The sequence below is a fragment of the Peromyscus eremicus genome, chromosome 1 (assembly GCF_949786415.1).
Source record: "Peromyscus eremicus chromosome 1, PerEre_H2_v1, whole genome shotgun sequence".
In the NCBI taxonomy this organism is placed as follows: domain Eukaryota; kingdom Metazoa; phylum Chordata; class Mammalia; order Rodentia; family Cricetidae; genus Peromyscus; species Peromyscus eremicus.
In genome coordinates this window covers 196,853,684-196,873,664 of record NC_081416.1, presented here as the reverse complement: position 1 = coordinate 196,873,664, position 19,981 = coordinate 196,853,684, and the positions used below count along the sequence as shown (strand labels likewise).

The 19,981-nt window shown below is 40.2% G+C and overlaps 2 pseudogenes; both read right to left on the bottom strand.

Moving 5' to 3' along the window:
- Positions 1-7,050: 7,050 nt before the first annotated feature.
- LOC131902758 (small ribosomal subunit protein eS6-like) lies at positions 7,051-7,785 on the bottom strand (annotated as a pseudogene).
- A 10,204-nt stretch (positions 7,786-17,989) lies between these two features.
- LOC131902757 (vomeronasal type-1 receptor 2-like) lies at positions 17,990-18,940 on the bottom strand (annotated as a pseudogene).
- Positions 18,941-19,981: the final 1,041 nt, after the last annotated feature.

The window sequence follows — 19,981 nt, the reverse complement described above, 5'->3', positions numbered from 1 at the left end:
CTCGTTTGAGCCACTGTGAGCAACTGAAGCTTTTTACTCTACATCAGGACCCTGTCCAACCTGTGGGGCCACATTCTTGAACGTTAAGCAGTAATCACTCATAGCATGGGAGATGGCTGAGAGGGCAATGCATTTATATTGCAAGCCTGAGACTTGGGATTGAAACTTTAATGGGGTACCAAAGTCAGAGGGAATGGCAGGGCACTGACATGAACCTGTAGAGATAAGGGCTGCAGAGCAGAGAATGTTTGGAATCTGTAGTACCAAACATACTTATGTACAAAGCTCCTAACAAGAAAGACACTGTCTCAAACAAGGCAAAAATGAAGAACTGACAACACAGTCCTCTATTGTCCGCTGGTGCTGTGGAACTAAGGCCAAAAAAAAAAAAAAAGCAAACAAAAACTCACAAAATCACAAGCACAGGCCACACAAAATATACATGAGAGGCAATTGTATTACATTTCCATTCATTTATTTAATATATATCAGGCAGAAATTATAAGCTATATAAGGCTTTAGAAAAATATTACTTAACATAAAACAGACTCATCTTCTTTATCCACATAGACAGATGGAACAATCCAGAAGTTACAAATCATGTCTTCAAAGGATACTTGCTGTTTAGAAGCTACATGCTTCTTCATCTACAGATGAAACAGTAAGCTGGAGCCCTGCTATTATCTGGTGAGGAAGGTACTCAGTTCAGTCTGCTTTGTGGCAATTCCACTGGTGACGGTGGTATGTGGATGACTGGCGGAAGCTACAGTTACACAGGGAGCAGGTGTAGGGCTTCTCTCCTGTGTGAATCCTCTCATGAGCTTTCAAATTGGTTTGATTGCTGAAAGACTTTCCACAAGTACTAAATTCGAAAGGTTTATTTTCCTGGTGTATGACCTTATGTACTCTCAGGTCTGAGCGAGTATAGAAGCCCTTATGACATGTTTTACAGACAAATGACTTTTGCTTCTTGTGTATTCTCTGGTGGGCGGCAAGTCTACTGGGATATTGAAAGGTTCTGGGACATTCCTCACATTTGTATGTCTTTGAGTCTCTGAGGGGTCTCTTTTGACAACCCCCATGTGTGGAGCTTGCATCAGGATTCTGGCAGTCTTCTGTCTGCTCTGGGCTGGAAGTAATCTCTGGTTGTACCTCCATAGGGACATCTTCAGAAGAAGTTCCTCTATGAAATTCTTCCTGGTACCTAGATGTGACTTGACTTGTTCTGCTTAAATCCAGAGGATTTCTATCAGAAACACTTCTGTCTTTAGGTTCATTAAACTGAACTTGTTGGATAAGGGAAAGGAAGTCCATCTCATTTCCAGGACGTCTATCCCCATCATTTACATCACTATTGCTCCAGCCATTGTTTTGGCTATCTTCCCAGTCTTCATGTCCTGTGGAAATAAGACAGTCTATGAAACTGTGCCCAAGAAAAGATCCCGACACAACACCCTTCCTCTGTGCAGCTTCCTGACACTTACCTGTTGTCAATAACATGTCTTGGGGGGTTGACAAGGGTGTCCTTGCACTCTCTTGTACTGAACTTCTTGCTGATTGCTGCTCTTTCAGAAGGTTGATGGTTTCTTCTAAAGACATGTTCTTAGAAAAGAGGGCTTCCTGCCCCTGCATGGAGGTGTGAACCTATAAACAAAGCCAGAGGACCATTGCCAATGAATCTGTGGATTTGTGGATGAGTGAAAACCTGTCCTCTAACTGATTGCATGGGATCACTGAACTATTAGTTAGGTCATTTGTCTATCTCTCATCTCTTATGGTGTTATTCTATCATTCACAAGTTATGTTTTCTAAAGTCCTAATTCACAATATATTTGCAAGTGTTGAGTCACTGTACCAAGGGAAAAGGTAAGGTTAGGGTTCTGCAATGTCTAGACACAACATTTTCTTCACCTGGTCAATGCATTGAATAAGAAAAGGTATTCTTGTTCCAATTCAGAAAATAGAGACTTACTCCATCAAAAAAGGCTACTCACTTTTTTTCCAAGGACTGTCCCCATTCCACCCAATCTAGGGCAACTATAATGAAATAGCTGGTTTACTGAGAAGACACCAAGGCTAGGTAGGACATATCAAGGAGGGAGGTAGTCTGGAGATCGAGAAGACCCAAAGGAGCCTGTAAAAATTCTGACATAGACTTGCCTGTGGGTCTTGCACCTCTAGGGCCTCTTCTGTTAATTGATGGGTGTTATCTGTTCTAATAATTTTTTTCTGTTTAACAAAGAGTTGTATGGCTAGTGTTTCTCTGTATCTCCTTAATTTGTAGCTCCTTATTTTTCCTCCTTCTCTTGCACCCAGGATCTATAGTTATTAATCAGTGCCCAGAACCCTTAACATTTCTGTAGTCTTTGTCTGAAAGATGGCTGCTATGCTAGAAGCTCCTTATTCAGCCTTTGATTAGTAATAGTTAGTTTTTTTTCTGAAATTCTTAGGATGTCTACAGTAACTGTGTAATTGATGTTCTTTTGGTGTCCTGGTGTCATATTGGCAATTGTAACTTTCTGCTTTCATGTGCATGACTCTGACATTTTTATTCCCAGATAGCTGAGGATTTCCCATCCCCCACTTCCGGCCATTAGTCTGTCAGTGGTCCCTATCTCTTCCACTGTCACTTCACTTTGCTGTGGGAGTGGGTTGTATTTCCAATACCTATATTTTTGGTTGCTAAATTTAACTACTAACTCTAGATAAAAACCTTTGGTTGATGATGTTCCTAGTATCATAGCTCTATTTCTAAGGGGTGTTGTTTTCTATTATTAAGTCCTTAATACAACTTACATCTGACTGAAACCCTTCTAACACATATATTGTCTCCACCTAAACATGCTGTCTCTGCTGTTAGGAACGTGACAGCATTTTATTTGGAATTCAGTTTCAATTATGAAATGATCAGTTTAAAACAAAATCAAAGGAGTGAAATGTGGGATAAAATAAACTGAAATGACAACTTGTGCTTAGAGTAAAAACCTGAAATAAAAATCGGGGTGTGATGGTGGACAGCTTTAATCCAGTACTTGAAGTGCTGGGAAAATATAATTCCTCTGAATCTTACTCAAGCCAGGTGAACAAAAGTCAGTCCCAAATGGGAAAAAAAACTAAAGAAGCAACGAAACAAGCCAACTAATATCCAAATGTAAAAGTTTAATGCAATAAGAAGTTATTTCAAACATGACATTTAGAAATGGATGTATGGAATGATTGAAAAATGTCACCACCTTGACCATTTCTGAGAGTAACTGAGAATTATGCAAACCTAGACATTTAAAGAAGTTTCAATGTAGTTTCATCCAAATTAAGAATTTCAGTTCTAAAACTTTGAATTGCAGCCCTTTATTATTCCTCAGGACTTTTCTTAGGGGTGTGTTTGTGTTGAATGCTCATTTAATAGCCACATTTCAGCATCAGAAATCATATTCTACATTCCTGCACATTGAGTTTTTTAAATAGGAACTTAATAGCCTGTAGTAGACAATTTAGAAAACCATTAAGCCAATTAGATTCCCAGTTTCCACAGCCCAGGTCCTGGAATAACAGACTAGGTCTGAGAGCCAGAAATTTAAGTGTGTGCTGCAATTCCAACTGAATACTCATAATTACAATATAAAATCACCTACCTAAATGAGCCATCTTCCAATCCCAGCCAGGGTCTCTATTCTAAACCCTTACAAGCTTTGCTCAAATATCATCTCCCAGTCTCCCTATCACCATGTAAAGAATCTAAATATAATTGTATCAGTCAAAAGAGCCATGAGCTTCTTAAACTTATAATCCCATTAAATTTATATCACATTTACAGTAGTAAATAATCTCCATTGTAAATAATTGTTGGAGTGGGACAGACTCACATATAAAATAACTACATCTTCTTACTTTTCCCCAAATATAAATAACTGTCTTGATTGATAACTTAACCATCTCTCAACCAAGGTACTCACCATGATGGGAGGCTTCAAGCACTCATCAGTCAGATCCTCCATGAATCTCCCCAGGTTTCTGCCATTTGATTGCCACTTCTCTTTCAAGACAGACTTGTCCTTGTAGTGCCCAGTTTTGAGAAACTCAGCCAAGACCAGCTGAGAAATCATCTGCTCCTTGCTACTCTTTTCTGGCTTCAACCAGGAGGTAAACCACTTCCACATTGCTTGCAGTTCCTGCTTTGCACAGGAACCATTGTCATTTGTGGGAAAGTTGAGATGAGCAGTTGAGAAGTTACAGATATCTTTTTCCCACTGTAGAGAAGTATCCTGGCTTGGAAGGAAGTTCCTGTTGTCTAATACAAGGCCACTTTCTGGTGACTGGGGTTTAAAAGAGTTGTTGTGCTGTGAAGCCATTCTGTTGAGACTCCTCAAAAAATTCAACTTTCTCAGTCAAGTATCTCTCTTGTGACTTGATGATCTATTTAAGAAAGTTGTGAATATGTTAAAGCTATAAATTAAACTTGACATAATTAAATAACAACAACTAAGAGTCTTATCACAGATGGTTTCTATCTTATTGATGATTTACTATTGCTGTGAAAGACACCATAACCACAGCAACTCTAATTAAGGAAATATTTCATTTTGGTGGCTCACTTACATTTCAGAGGTTCAGTCCCTCATTTTGGGGAGCATGGCCTCAGAAAGTCAGAGGTGGTGCTAGAGCTGAGACTGATACACAGTACATCAACAGATATACTCTTACACATTGATTGAAGCTTGAGAAAAAGACCTCAAATCCCACCCCAATAGTGACTCAATTACTCCAGTTGGTGTGGTCCACACTAAAGGTGTGCCCTCCACATCAAGGTCTGGATTAAAGGCATGTTTCATTCAATCTTCTACAACAAGGCCACACCTATTCATAGTGCCACGACCTATGAGTTTATGGGTCCCAGATACATTCCAATAACCACAGTTCCATTATTTCTTGACACTAAATACTTCAACAGAGTCCTACACAATTTATTCTAGAGACCAGAACAAAGAGATGTGAGTGTAACAGTCCATGACTCATCAGAGAGAAACAACCTGAGTTGAGGATAGGTTGACCTCAAGGAAGAGAACAGCAAGGTGTTCAGTAGCACAGGGCTGTCTGTTCCTTCGCTATAAAAGGTGAAGTTGTAGTTGCTGAACCTCAAATATTAAGATTCACCCTTGTCTCCCATTCTAAAGAGCCACAAAGCTAAACTTTCATAAGAAAAACTTTGAAACTGAATGACCAACAACCTTTAACTCACAGGACAGACAAGTCAAGTCTATAAAAAAAGCATATTGCTATCCTTCAGAATTTTAATGGTTAAACCCTTAATCAGAAAGGTCCAAAGGACCACACTACATCTTTGAGATCTCCAAAAATTGTTAAGCAGCATCTCCCAAACCCCACAAATATTCACAAATCACACATACTCAAGCAACAAAGAAGTCAAAGGTTCCTATTCTACAGTTACTTGAGTCTACAGCGAATTTCTCCAGTGATTCCAGCTGGCACTAGGAGCTGGTGTGTCTCCAGGTCACTGCTCTTCTTCATCTGAGGTTCTGTTCAAGTTGACTTCCTTTTATAGTGCCTGGCTTCAGTGATTCAATCTGAGATGCCAATCATTTGATAATAAGATTGGACCACACCTCCTGCTTGTTGGTGTGGCAGTCAACACTTTCATCCTAGCATTCAGTAAGTGGACTGAAGGGTCTCCAGTCCCACAACAGCCTGGTGGTGTAGGAAGACCAGTGAAAAGCCTCACTAGAGCAGAAAAAACAAGCTAACCAAATGGGAAAGATACTTGCCCCTCTGATTGAATTATACATGGAATCCTCCCTCAACCCCCAGCTCTGCATCTCTATGCAATCCTGGATTATGCCATGGAAGGAGAACACATCCAAAGCAAGCATAGTATGTCAGTGCAGTGAAAGGGGACAGTAACACGCTGAAAGGAATTATAAAGATTGTCATTCACCTACTATGACTTCTGACATACAGCTCATTCCAAACTGGTTAAAAATTTCTGATATCCAGAGGGTTTGGAATTCAAATGGTGTAGTAAACAAGGTAAAGCCTTGGCAGTAGAATGAGACACACAGAGAGAAGAGTCTAGAAGGTATCTGAAGCACAACATAGAAAAGCCAGCCTTTCCTGGGCTTATCTCTAGGGACAAAGTGGAGATGTTTGACTTGTTTTACATGATGTACCATAGATATGTGAGGAGGATTGTAGTTTAGGGTGGAATTAAAATGTATATACAAAATGAATATTTTCCTATGGTGATATTTTAATTGTGCTGAAAAGTGATTTTATTTGTATGTTAATAGATAAAGTTTTCATGGAGATCAGAGGTCATAGGGAGCCTGGAACAGAAATCAGGCAGTAGTAGACCAAGCCTTTAATCCGATGACATGGCAGGCAGAGTCTCTGTGTGGTCAAGGACACAGTCAAGCCTGGTGACACAAGCCTTTAATCCCAGTACCAACCATAGAGACCTGGATGTCTGTATAGACAGGCAGTTTCTAGGAAGATATGTGGCTGGTCTTAGAGTCAATGAGAAGGCGGAACAGGAAAGTAATAAAAGTGCAGGTTAGGGAGGATGAAGCTCTCTGGTGTAGGAAACTACAACTTGATGGTAAGTTAAAGGGTAGTCAGTGGTTCTTCACTAATTCTCTGATCTCTTTGGTTATTACCCCAGTATTTGGCTCTGTGTTTCTTATTTATTAAGACTGTTTAGAAATTTGTCTACATTTTCCTGTCTTTTTTTCTTTGCTTTTCTAATTTTTTGGTGTTTGCTTGTTTTTGCAAATGGCTGCCTTGTTAGCCAGGTCTACTCACAAACTCATTAGGTTGTAGACAATGATCTTCAACTACAATTCTATGGCTTCAAAGTCCTCAGTGCTGGGGGCCCAGAGCTGTCTCACTACTTCAAGAATCCATTTTGGTTTTCTGTCTGTTCTTTACTGTCTTGTTGTTGCTGCTGTTCTGATGGTTTTTTTTTCTTTTTTTTTTTTGTTTTTTTGTTTTAGTTTTTTTTTTTAAAGGTGTGATCATTTATTTGTTACCCTTAAAGACTTATTTTTGACTGGACTCAAACTTAGAAGTAGAAGCTCTCAGAGAGGACAGCCTACGGCTCTTGGCGATCTGTTCCTGGCGCTTTTCTTTGGCTTCCTTCTTTCTCTTGGCCAAAAGTTTAGCATATTCTGCAGCCTCCTTCTTGTTTTTCTCAGTTCGTTGTTTCTTTAGGGCAATACGACGGTGTTTGTGTTGCAGGACACGTGGAGTAACAAGACGCTGAATCTTGGGTGCTTTGGTCCTGGGCTTCTTACCTTCTTTGTTTAATGGCTTTCTGACCACGTATTGGCGGAGAGCATCTTCTTTAAAGAGATTAAAAAGCTTTCGGATTCTGCTAGCTCTTTTGAGTCCCAACCGACCGGGCACAGTAGTATCTGTCAGTCCAGGAATATCCTTTTCTCCTTTTTTTACAATAACCAGGTTGAGAACACTGAGACTGGCACCCACGATATATCCTCAAACAGATTTGCGCTTCCTTTCTCCAGTTCTCCTTGGTCTATAACAAGAATGCCCCTTACTCAACAGCAGGCACACTCTGCCGTGGGTCAACACGCCTTGCTTCATGGGAAAACCTTGTTTGTCATTCCCGCCACTGATTCGGACCACGAAGCCCTTCCACTCTTCACCCACTTCTGTGGCCATGCGCTTCTCGCAGAATGTACGAAGCTTGCGCTCATCATCCACTTCGATGAGTTTCTGACAGCTGGTGGCAGGGAAGGGGATATTCAGCTTCATCTTGACACAGCCGACCGCCTAATAGGTGCCAAGAAAAAGAGACCACTGTTCTGTTTTATAAAACAGTGTCTCACTATGTATCCCTGGCTGTACTGTAACTATTATGTAGTCCAGTTTAATTTCAAACTCACAAATGCTTGCTCTGGGATTAAAGTGCAGGGATTAAAAGCTTGTGTCATTATGAATGAATTTCTCCAAGCATGCTGATTGTTAGGTTGAATTGTTTCCCCTGATATCCACATGTTGAGGTCTTATGCCCAAAGACTGTGGTCTTATATCAAAATGTGCTGAATCCCAACAAATAGACAGAACCCCAAATGCTATCATCACAAAGAATACTTAAAGCTCAGTGACTAATATTTCTATCCTGCAGAGATAGAAAGTCTTGTAAACCAGAATTAAAGAGAAAAACAAACAAAAAGGATGCCTGAAGGAGGGAAGCAATCTTCAACCCCAGATCCGAGGAGTAGAAGCCATAGAATTGTAGTGCACGGCCATTCACAATGACTTTGTGAATTTAGAAGAAGAATGCACTGAAAGTAAATATATTGCAACAAGAAAATCAAATATAGAAAAGTAAACAAAAGAAAGAAAAAAAAAGTAATCAAATGAAAAATGAAGAGAGACCAAAAATCACTTTGCTCTTTTGGGACACCCAATTTTAATTCCTCCACAGATCACAGTCTTCATCTCATGTCTATCAATTTCATGTTTTCCAAACAGAAATACATGCCACTCTCTCCCAACAGAAATGAAGCTGCTTCAGCCTCTGGTTTTTCTATGTTGTGTCCCAGAATCTCCTGGTTGCCTCCTGCCCTCTGTCCCATTCCAGTGCCAAGGGTCCACTAGATTGAAGACAATTGATTTGACCTCTCCTGGCAACAATCACTCACAAATAGCTCCTTGGTTACTGATGGAAATTTAACAACTCTTATCAAAACTACATTGAAAATGGAAGGAAGAATGAAGGATTAAATAAATACAAAAGGAAAGAAAGGAGAAATGAAGAGAAGATTAGAAGATTGTACTTTAAGGTGCAAGGTATTAAAGATTACTTTTGGGATCTGGTGGAAATAATTAGATTTTCACCAGAAGGGTTGAATACAGTTCATTCTACATCTAGTAGTAAATACCACAGTTCCTGTTAAAATATTTTTAAACTCAATTCTAGTCACAGCAATATAGTCAATTCACTCTACCCTGGAAAATCTCAAGTTTATCTTTATCTATATGTACATATTAAATTAATTCTCACCTGCATACTGTGGGATGCCACAGTAGCAATTGCTGAGCTGAACCGCTGAGTCTGTCCTGTATTGAGATGACACTCTGGCCCCGATTTATTGCTTTCTTATACCCTGGTCCCCTTTCCTACTACAGAAGTGGATTTCAAATCAATTCTCAATCCATAATATCATGTACATAAAGAAATGAGGAAATTTTAAATGACTCTCCACCAATTAGGTATCAGTTCAAATGTGTACAAATCAAAAGAGCAAATCCAGTGAAGCAATTAGGAGGACTTCAGGAGAAAACATCTCTGTGAGTCAGCAGTTTCTCAAGGGATGCAGAACATGCAAAGAGCCTGTGTTAAGAATATGAAGTTGCTGAATGTAGTGTTGTACCCAGAATCCCCAAAGACCACCAAGAGACCAAATCTGATAAAAAAAAAAAAATAATAAAAAAAGCAAAATCTTTTTACTGTTGTTGGGTAAACCCTGGCCTCTCTATCTGATGCAGCAGAGCAGGAGAGACCCAGAGTAGCAATGGGGCAGGGTTTCCGTAGGGGTAAAGCAAGGGGTTCTTCTGGTCTTCAGACTACATAGGAACAGACTTGGGATTGGTTTATGTGAGTGACAGTTATGCTAGTAACTTTAATTCGCTAGGGTTAGTTTGGGGTTACAGTTACCCATTTCTGGGCAGACATGGACCAGTCCCATGTTTTGTTCCTGTGCTTCTGTGGAGACTGGCTGGCCTAGCAAGTGCTGACTGTAGGGGCTGGCTCAGTGGCACAGACTTGGTGTGTCCTATCTCCTGGTCCTGCTGTCAGGGGCATCAGTGATTAACTGTCTTTTTTCATGGCCCTCCCAGAAACTAATAGCTCAGTTCATGAAACTGATATTGAGAGGCCTGATCTCTGAGAGAAGACTATGGTGGTATTGTGTTCCCCCAAATATTGTGTACCCTAATAAACATATCTGGGGTCAGAGAACAGAAAAACCAATAGATACTTAGGATAGGCAGTGGTAGCACACACCTTTAATCCTAGCATTCCAGAGACAGAAATCCTTGTGTTCAAGGATACAGCCAAGCATGGTGACACATGTCTTTATTCCCAGAAAGTGAGCCTTTAATCCCAGGGAATAATGGCAGAAAGCAGAAAGGTATTTAAGGTGTGAGGACCAGAAACTAGAAGCATTTGGCTGGTTAAGCTTTCAGGTTTTGGAGAAGCACAGTTCAACTGAGAACCATTCAGATATGAGGACTCCGAGGCTTCCAGTCTTAGGAAACAGGATCAGCAAAGGAACTGGCAAGAACTTTTAAGATTCCTGCTACATCTGGCGGCCAACGTTTGTGCTACAAATTCAGGAAAAAGCTGCTTGTCTGTGGTCTTGTGGGCCCCAGCTCAGACCCGAACTACACTCTGCCGGTTGTGGTGGCACATGCCAGTAAGATTTACTGAAGAAGGCAGAGGGAGGAGGATCCTGAGTTTGAGGCCAACCTAGGAGAAGCTTTGGCTGGGGCCAAGCCACAAACAGTGGTGGGACCATGGAGGCAGTGGCTGCTGCTCCGAGTTGCTGGCTCCTTCTCATCTTAATGGTGATGACGTTGATACCTCTACCTGGCATGAAGGGTTTACTGATGCTTGTTCAGAGAATTGCCAGGACCATCTTGTTACAAGAAAACATCGAAAAAGGTCAGTTAGGTAAAGTTTGGCAAGACTACTACTGTGAAGATTTTCTCTTCTAGGGAAGAACGTTCATGGTTTCTGGAAACAGACATTTATGAGACTGTGTTTGCTCCAAACCACAGAGGAGGGACAAAAAAAAAATTCTAAAGGGAACCATGACCACACCTAACAGCGACTTTGGAATCTTCAAAGAATGATAGGATCCCACAATGATGATTCCACATGGACTATGGTAAAGCCATTAAGCTGATTAACACCAAGGAAAGATCGGCTTTGGACTACAAACTGCTCAGGACAATTTTGAGATGGCTAGCTGAGATGATCCAGCCTGACAGACTACTCGAACAAGGACTTGAGACAAGCCCTGACCTTTCCCACTAAGCAGCGACTGCACAAATGATACAGGACTTGACAATAAACCCAAGAATTTTCTTTTCAGGATTCCCTACAGATACATTCACACCTAGAAAGCAGGAAGTAATTTTAAGCAAACAATGCCCACATTCCCAAGCGGTGGAATGGGAGGTTTTTGGTTGTTTCATGAGTTATGAATAATGTCATTGTTTATGATGGTTGGTTACAAGTTGTTGATTGTTAATGGTCAGGAAAAAAGCTGATCATGGAGTTTAGATTCAGAGGTTTTGTTTAAAAAAAAGGAAAAATATAGAAGAGAATATAGATATGAGGTAGATCACTGAATCTACCCTGAGAAAAACAGATAAAGAAGTAATAAGATAAATGGGTAGATAATTGAATGCACTCTAAAAAGAAAAAGGGGGATACATAAAAATGACAAAAGGTAGATTACTGAATCTATTATGAAAATAAAAATACTTTTAAAAATGAACTACTTGTTTTACATAGGATAAGTAATGAAATTTTTTTTGTCTGAGTTTATCAAATGTTACTGGACTAGACATTGTTAATATATATAATGGAGTTTTTTACTGTATATATTGTATATACTTATTAGATAGTTATTCTTGTATTAGTTATAAGCTTTTTTAATTTTAGACAAAAAGAGAAGAAATGTGGTGGTATTGTGTTCCCCACAATATTGTGTACCCTGATAAAATTATCTGGGATCAGAGAACAGAAAAGCCACTAGATGCTTAAAATAGGCAGTGGTAGGTAGTACACACCTTTAATCTTAGCATTCCAGAGGCAGAAATCCATGTGTTCAAGGATACAGCCAAGCATGGTGACTCACACCTTTAATCCCAGAAAGCAAGCTTTTAATCCCAGGGAGTGGTGGCAGAAAGCGGAAAGGTATATAAGGCGTTAGGACCAGCATTTGGCTGGTTAAGCTTTCAGGCTTTGGAGCATCAGTTCAGCTTAGAGCCATTCAGATATGAGGACTAGATAGTAAGGATAGGCAGTGGTAGCACACACCTTTAATCCTAGCGTTCTAGGGACAGAAATCCATCTGTTCAAGGTTACAGGCAGGCATGATGACACACACCTTTAATCCCAAGAAGTGAGGCTTTAATCCCAGGGAGTGATGGCAGATAGCAGAAAGGTATATAAGGTGTGAAGACCAGGAACTGGAAGCATTTGGCTGGTTAATCTTTTAGGTTTTGAGCAGCACAGTTCAGCTGAGAGCCATTCGGATATGAGGACGAAGAGGCTTCCAGTCTGAGGAAACAGGACCAGCTGAGGAACTGGCGAGGTGAGGTTAGCTGTGGCTTGTTCTGTCTCTCTGATCTTCCAGTGTTCACCCCAATTATTGACTCCAGGTTTGTTTTATTAAATAAGACCATTTAAGATTTTTGCTACAGCACTCTTTTATGTTGCATTTGTTTAACTCTGTAAAGCTGTTTTACTTTGCCTGTCTAAAACACTCACTTAATCTAATAAGGAGCTGAACAGAAGGTAGCTTAGCAGGAGAGGGGTAAGCATAGCTGCCAGGCAGAGAGAATAAATAGGAGGGGAAATCTAGGCTGCATAGAAGAGAAGAATGAGGAGCAAGAAAAGGAAATGGAGAAGAGGATTCCAGGGGTCAGCCACACAGTGACACAGCCAGCCAGGGAGTAAGAAGAAAAGCAAGATATATAGAATAAAGAAAATTAAAAATCACAGAAGCAAAACGTTTTGAGTCACATGCTACTGTCTCAAGCCATATTTTAAGTGTGTGCTGAGGTTCCACCTCAGACCTCAAGATTACATTGTAAGCACCTCCCTGACTCCCTGACTGAGCCATCTCTAAGACCCAGGTATCTCCTCTAAAGCCTTAAGTACCCAAAGATTAATTCCCCAGTCTCTCTGTCACTATGTAAATAAATTACATTCAAGTGTGTCCATCAAACCAGCAATGGGGTTATTTTGCTTTATTCATGCTAATTTAGGGCACTGGATATCCTCCCTGATAACAGTTTTGTTGGGGGCAGTACATTCTCATGAATATAAAAAAACTACAACACCTTCTCAGTACTTCTTCTCAAAATGACTGTCTTCCTGAGTTAGCCATCTCTTACACCAGGAACTCACCTTGAGAGGAGGCTCTAACACTCATCAAAGAGACCTTCCGTGAAACTCCCAGGGTTTCTGCCACTTGATTACCCAGCAATAGACAAATGGATGAGATCTACATGAGCAAATTGGGGGTGAGGAGGGGTAATGGAGGGCAAGAGTTGGGAAAATAGATATTAGGGGAGCAGGAGGTCATAGCTGGATCAGGAACAGAGTGGGAGAACAATGAAAGAGATACCATGATAAATGAAGACACCATGGGAATAGGAAGAAGCAGAGTGCTAGAGAGGTCCCCAGGAATCCACAAAAAATGACTCCACTATAAACTACTGGAAATGGTTGAGAGGGTGCCTGAGCTGACCTACTCTGGTGATCAGATGGCAGAACACCCTAACTGTCATCAAAGAACCCTCATCCAGTGACTGATGGAAGCAGATGCAGAGATCCATGGCCAGGTCCCAGATGTAACTCCACGAGTACAGTCGATAGGGAAGAGGAGGGATTCTGTGAGCAAGAGATATGGAGACCATGATTGGAAAAAGTACAGCGACAAATAGCCAAACTAGTGGGAACACATGAACTGTGGACCAATAGCTGAGTAGCCCCCATGGAACTGGACTAGGTCCTCTGGATAAGTGAGACAATTGTTTAGATTCAACTGTTTAGGGGGGCCCCAGGCAGTGGGACCAGGACCTGTCCCTAGTGCATGAGCCAGGTTTTTGGAACATAGTGCCTATGGTGAGACACTTTGTGCAGCCTTGGGACAAGGATGAGGGGCTTAGACCTAACTCAACTGAATTACCAGGCTCTGCTGACTCCCCAGGGGAGACCTTGCCTCGAAGCAAGTGGGAATAGGAGGGTGGATTGGGGGAAAATTTTGGGGGGTGGGAGGAGGGAGGACAGGGGAATCTGTGGGTGATATGTAAAATGAGTAGAAAATCTCTTAATTTAAAAAAAGGAGGAAAAAAAAGAAATCACTCCACAAGTCTAAGATAAAGTTTTCAGTGAAAATAAGAAACACAATAAAACCAAAATTTTTCTTTTCTCAGATCATCTCAAAAAAAAGTCATGGTTTAATCATATTGATCTCTATATTTTTTTAGTTTGTAATAGTTCTCTGAGAGTTGGGTATAAGCTGTTTTAACATATTCACCCCTCCCCCAACTCTTCCCAAAGCCACTCTCCCTCCCATACCCACTAACTTTCTGTGTTTTAAAAACAGACATATCGAGCAAGACCAATGGGTGCTGCCCAAATATTCTTGCATGCATGATCTTCCACTGGAGTATAGTCTGATTACAAGGAACTACACTGTTAGAGAAAACAGTGTCTTTTCTTATCTCAAGAGCTGACAATTGCCATTAGCCCCCAGCTAGGGAAGAATTTAGTGCCAATTCCATTGTGTATGATGGGATTTGGTATGGCTTGGACGTGTGCAGGTCTTGAGCATGCTGTCACAACCACTGTGAATTCACATGTGCAGTGCCCTGCTGTGCACAGAACACATTGTTTCTGTGTAATCATCAACCACCTCCAGGTCTTACAGTCTTCCATGTTCTTTTCTGCAACGATTCTTGAGTCTTTTGAGGAGGAGATGTGATAGAGACATCCTGTTTAGGGACAAGCATTGTCATACAGTCTCTTATTCTCTGCACCTAGACCCTTATTCATTTCTAAGTTAATCATTATCTGCTGCAAATAGGAACTTACCTGATGAGGACTGAGAGATGTAGTAATCTATGGGTCTGACAAGTCATTAGGAGTCACTCTAATACTATGTTCATTTAGAAGATTAGAAGCAATATGTTCTCTCCTAGAGCCTATGACCTGTCTAGCCATGGATTCTTGGTCCAATAATGGTGCCAGGCATGGTTTTCAGCTTGTGGAGAAGGACTGATGCTTGTGTCACTATTACACCAGTGAGCATGTCTTTCAAAGTTATTCATTGTCATGGTGCACAGTGGCAAAGCTGGATATAATTGATGATATCTTTTCAACTCCAGCAATGTAATAGATATCCCTGGCACTGTGAAGATTACCCAGTAGGGATCAAGTTTCTAGGTCTATACCAGACTGCTTTCTCTGTCACTTTCTGGGGGGTAAATAAGAGCAATGGACATACTAAGTCCCATTTTTTTAAAAACTAAGACAACTTTTCGTTCTCAGTCTTCAAATGTTTTTGGTGGTGGTGCTGGTAGTGGTGATAGTGTTTTTTTAAAGTTTTGTTTTGAATTTCTTGGGTCTCATAAGGTAGGGTGGGCTAGCTTCAGACTTTCTATCTTGTTTGAACTCACCTCAGATTCATAACCATCCTCCTGTCTCAGCCTACAGAGTGGTAGAATTATTGTACTAAAACACTATAACAGACAGAGCACATGTTTTCAACAGATTATCTTTAAATGATATTCACCTTATATAGATGTCTACTATCTTGGAAATCATGGAACTGAATAATCTCTTATAACCTATCTCATTTTTCATATAATCAACTATTCAGACAAAAACACAGGCTTCAATACCCCCACCCTCGAAATATAAATTAGTAAAAAGAAGTGGATGAAGGAAAAAGTGCTTTAACAGAATTAGATAATATTAGATTAGAAATACATAAATCTTAAAAATCATGATAGGAAAACTTCCAGTTTTATAATGAATAAAATTATGTATTTTTTATTTATTAGCACTGATTTAAATGAACTTGGTCCTTGTTTAAATTCTTATTCCTGTTATTTCATAGGAAGAGGAAAAAAATAGTTGTTGTCTTCTCTAGGGTATGTATTTTTTTCTCTTGTATATACAAAGCTGAAATTCTAAGAATGTACTAATCAGATAAGTTGGAAAAATATAGACCCCATTCTACATAATGTTGTAAGTCCTGGAGGATCAACTTTAGTTGACACCCTCCAAAAGTTTCAGTATTTGCTATCTTCTGCCAGCAGGCATTGAGATGTCCATTTTACAGCAATGTGAAAAGACAAAAAAAAAAAACCCTCCGAATTTAACTCCATTTAAATATGCTGTAGCCACCACAATGACTCATAAGATTTTATCAGTACAATTTAGAATGCTATTGAGTTATTTAGTTAATTTTCTAAATGTTTTGACTAAAAAAAAAAGACAAAAACAATTTAAGGTGAAAATGTTTTATTTCAGCTTGCAGTTTGAGTACACAGTCCATCATGGGAAGGAATCATGGTATCAGGAGGTTGACGCAGCTGAACACATGGTATCTCTAGACAGATAGCAAAGAGAGATGCATGCCAGTTCTCAACTTGTTTTCCCCAGTTTATTCAGTCCAGGAATCTAACCAAAGAATCAATGGCTGTGCCGAATTAGAGTGGGTCCTCTACCTCCATTAACCCAGCTTAAACTCCCTGAAAGATGTATCGAGATTTTGTTTGCTGGTGATTCTAGATCCTATCAAGTGGACTATCAATATTAACTATCATGTTACCTAATGTTAGACTTGCACAAATAATAAAGAACATATGTATATATTCATGAACAGAAGTCAACAACTTGTGACAAATTGAGAGATGAGAAAAATATTATCTTTTCCCATGGCAGGGAAAAGTGAGTATGGAGACTAAGTTGGGAACACTGATGAATGCAGTAGGACAACGTATGGAGAATGCCTGTAGAAATGTAGAGGTTAACCTCCACAGCCTTGGATTGTCACAGACTGTCAAACAGAATGCCAGGGTGCAAGCAACTGAGTAGGAGGTAACAACGGCTCACAGCAGAATTGGGATGACTAGGAAAGTCTCTGTCTTCCCAGGGAAGTCTGAGGAAACAATGGGCACAGCAAATAGACAGCATTTGTCATTTCTTCCCATAGAGGAACCTGGAAGTGGAGCCACAAACCCACATCATAAGATCAGATGCAGAACATCGGTGAAGCCAAAATGTGAATGAATAAAATGGAATTGATCACATAAACAAGTTATTCTCACGTGCCAAAGATTCTGGATTTTTCTTTGCTCTTTTTTTCTATAATTCAGTTGCAGCAGTGGGACCAGAGTCCAGGCTGTGCTTGAAGAGAAACACATACCTCAACAGCTGATTAGATATCTTTAAGCATATACTATTCTTTTTTTTTTTTTAAATTTTATATAAGCGATTTTCTAATCATTTTACATATCAGCCAAAGATTGCCCTGTCCTCCCTTCTTCCACCCTCCAGCCTTCTCCCGCAATCTACCCCTGATTCCCACCTCCTCCAAGGCAAGGTCTCCCCTGGGGAATCAGCCCAGCCTGGTACATTCAGTTGAGGCAGGTCCAATCCCCTCCTCCCTGCACCAAGGCTGAGCAAAGTGTCTCAGCATAGGCCGGGGGTTCCAAAAAGTTGGCTCATGCACCAAGACAGGTCCCAGTCCCACTGCCTGGGAGCCTCCTAAACAGTTCAAGCTAATCAACTGTCTCACTTATCCAGAGGGCCTAGCCCAGTTCCATGGGGGCTCCTCAGCTATTGGTTCACAGTTCATGAGTTTCCGCTAGTTTGGCACTTTGTTCCTGTGTTTTTCCAAATCATGGTCTCGATATCTCTTGCTCATATCACACTTCCTCTCTTTCATCGATTGGACTCCTGGAGCTCCTCCTAGTACATGATGATCCCCAATCTCTTAGCATTTAGAACAAAAACAAAGAGATATCTTCATGTCATGGAACTGCTTAGGCAGCATTTTGACTGCAGTAACAACTGGCAATGCTTAATTTAGAGAGCCATTAATTTGCTAAACAACACCTGGTCATGTGTGAGTCTAATGATCAGTAATAGATGAAAGAATATTTAAATTTATCATAACACACAAATCACCATGTTAAATTACCTTCTCCTACAGCAGGGAAAATGATTCTTGGGAACAGATTTGTTATTACGGATGAGGATGAAGGGGCAAAATGTGGGGAAGCATGTGTCTAGGAATGTAAATATGTTGATTATCCACAGACTTGGATTGTCAAATGCCACAGTATAGATAACTAATATGAAGGACATTGAATAGGAGAGGACAAAGGTACAGACAAGAGTCAAGATGGTTTTTGTGGCTCTGTCTTCAGGAGAGACTCTGGGGGTGTGTTGTGCACTGTGGATGTGCTGTAACTGACTCTTGTGCCTACAGAGGATGCTCACCATGAAGACACTGGCCCAGATCATGAGACCCAAACAGAGACCATCAGTGAAACAAAGCAATGACAGGTTTAGTAAAGTTACAGTATTGTCAAAAACAAATGCTGAGCAGTACCCTAACTTGATTTTCTTGGTGAAGTTTTTGCTAGTATCAGGTCCCATCACATCTATACCTGTTTTGCTGTTTAGAAGCAGATGCACAAGCCAGCTGAGTGAGCAGGACCGAGCCATGTATTTGGAGACTCTGTGTTTAAGCTTCATCCACCTGGAGTTGCTGGGGCTGATTGTGATTGCTTGGAAGATACTCAAGAGGCAGGTGCAGTGCAGGGAAATGGCCCAGGCCACTCGATTACTGTAAAGAGTGAGTTTACATAAAAGGTCACCCAGGAGATATTGCAAGCCCAGCTGTACCATTATGTGAGGAATTACCCTTGAGATAATGACCAAGGAATTGGCTAAAGTCAGATGCCTTAAAATCTGGTCTTTGGGCATCAGACTTTTTCCAGTGAATACAGACATGATATAAGGAAGAAGAACTGACCAATTGCCAAGAATTCCAACAGCTGTTTGAGAAAAGAAAAGAATCCCCACTGGCAAGTTCTCAGGAACCATATTCTTTTCACCTGAGGTAAATAAATTTAATCACATCAGTACAACCAGGAAGAAGACATTTAAATGTGTATTAATTTTTAGGAGCTCAAATTGTTTTATTGTCTCATCAGGCCAATAGTCTGTCTTAGCTCAAGTTACCCAATAAATAGGATACAATGCCATGATCAAACATATTGTGGGTTATCAAATGTGGGAGTAAAAAAAAGATGGAAATTGGACTCACAGTTTTCATAATTCCTCTAATGCTTTATAGTCTTCACAGTTCCACTAATGTTCTTTTTTTCTGCATTAATATCCAATATATACTTCTAATATCCTGAAAGAATTGAGTGTATTAATGTCAACATTAGACTTCATTGCTTCCTGTAATGCATCTCTAACAGACAAAAGTGGAAATTTCACACTATTCCCAGAGACACAGAAACAGGTGAGAAGAAGAGTGAAAAGGTAAATATACGTCAACACACAGGCTGAGAGAAACCAGAAAAAAATGGTAAGAAATTCTGAAAATTTGAATCTGGTGAAAATTATTACTAGCATTGTTTTATTTTTAAAAATACAACCATTTATGTTCATATTTCCCTAATTTAAAAGAGAGAGAAAAGGTTTTTTTCCTATGGGTCTCTGATTTTATTTTCAAAACACAAAGAATATGAAGTTTATAAGTAATTTGAGAACACCCAACTAGAAAACATTAACCATCCCTCCATAGGCAGAGTTATTAGCATGACTCTGTTGCATATATTAAAATTTCAGTGCCTCAGCAATGTGAAGAAACAACATTAAATGTTATCAAGACAGATCTAACAGTCAGTTAAACAGACAGTCATGAAAGACCCCACTTATAGCAGGCTTTTACTTAGCATAAGAAACGCCATTCTGCGAGGCAAGTACCAGAAAAACAAGGCGTCCTTGGCCTAACTGCAAAATGTACGTTTAGATAAATCACTTGGCATAAACCGTAATCAGCCAGCTGCAAAAGCCTGGGACCAAGGAAACACTCACCCTGATCACCCACCCTGGGAGAGAAACTGTTGAGTCAAAATAAGATATCTCTGGTTGGCCACTTGGCCTTGG